The 1,455-nt window shown below is 45.4% G+C and overlaps 1 non-coding gene across 1 annotated transcript; it reads right to left on the bottom strand.

Moving 5' to 3' along the window:
• Positions 1–378: 378 nt before the first annotated feature.
• TRNAA-UGC (transfer RNA alanine (anticodon UGC)) lies at positions 379–450 on the bottom strand. Its single transcript has one exon. It is a non-coding gene; the product is annotated as a tRNA-Ala (tRNA).
• Between the last annotated feature and the right edge of the window lie 1,005 nt (positions 451–1,455).

Genomic DNA, 1,455 nt, shown 5'->3' with positions numbered 1-1,455 from the left:
AAGTGGCCATAGGTAGCATAAGAGGTGCGCTGTCTTCTCTTTTGTCTCCTTGTTCCCTCTTTCCTGCCACTGTACCATAGGAGACAAAGTTTGCCATTATCACTCGCGTGGCAAAAAGAGAGAAGAAACCGGTGACTTCCCCTTCTTGCAGTTTGTCCCTCGGCTATCGATTGTCGTCTCGGCACACAATTCTCTTTGTAAGCTTCATCCATCTTCCAAAAGTGCCACAACAGTACCGGCTAACGGCTGTCAGAGCCACCTGATAGAGATTATGAACCTTAGTCAAGAAATCGAAGCAGGTGGACCTAATTCAGTTTTCTTCGCAATTCTCTAAGCCCATTCCAACAGAAAAAAAAAGAGAATATAAAAAGTTATACCTGGAGGTGCCGGGGATCGAACCCGGGGCCTTTCACGTGCAAAGCGAGTGCTCTACCACTGAGCTACACCCCCATTTCATGCAGGGCGTTTGACTCGGGATCCAAGATGCAGCGGTTTGATTGCCATCTCTTCTTTTTTTTAATTGGTTTTTGGGGAAAGGAAATGGTGCAGTATCTCTCATATATCGTTGGACACCTGAACCGCGCCGTAAGGGAAGGGATAAAGGAGGGAGTGAAAGAAGAAAGAAAGAAGAGGCGCCGTAGTGGAGGGCCACCTTTTCTCAATTTCGTTTTCGGTGCAATTAATTTACTTCATTCTCTTACATGTGATAATGACATTTGAGTCATGTTGCAAGCTTATATTTACAATTTATTCGACATTTTATGAACTTTTCAAATCTATCGCCTAACATATGACGTCACTACCTTTTCGACCAATCCACATTTTCTCACCCTCCACCGGCGCGGTAGGCGGAGCCGTTGAATTCTCCGCTGCATGGGAGCCATGGGAGCCGCTAAAACGCTAGCTGTTACTGGCAGTGCGCTCCTGGAACAGGGGCTGAATTTTTTTGACGTGTTTGACACCGCTGATGTACTGGATGAAGAATGAAGCTGGCGGCAGAAGGAAAACGCAAAAATTGTGTGTGCAATTTCTTGTGCAAATCTTCAAATTTATAATGTCTGCGTTAATTTTAAGTTTTACGTTAGGAAAGTGCACAACCCGCAAAAGATAAATGCCGTGAGTGCACGTAGGCGTGTTTTGCGCTGAGTTCGCCTGTGTTATTGAAGAACTTGATCAGCTGCTTTACCGCTGCCATAGCTGCTTTTCTAATTTAAAAATCCGAGGAAATCTGTAGTACCGAGGTAATGAAGTGAAGTCAACTTTTAAATCTGGCGGTTTTAAGCATGAAAGATTTTTGGCTACTGTAATTTGCAAACTGTAGCAAGCGTCGTTTCGATACAGCACCGGCGCCAGCACGGAAAGTGAAGCCGCAACTAACGGCCACCGAGCCTGAACTTTCCCTCCGGATTGTTTCCTGCAAAAGAAATACTTTCGGATTCCAGAGCCTCGAGAACG

This window comes from Amblyomma americanum, chromosome 1, assembly GCF_052857255.1.
Source record: "Amblyomma americanum isolate KBUSLIRL-KWMA chromosome 1, ASM5285725v1, whole genome shotgun sequence".
Lineage (NCBI taxonomy): Eukaryota > Metazoa > Arthropoda > Arachnida > Ixodida > Ixodidae > Amblyomma > Amblyomma americanum.
This window is presented reverse-complemented; position numbering and strand designations above follow the sequence as displayed.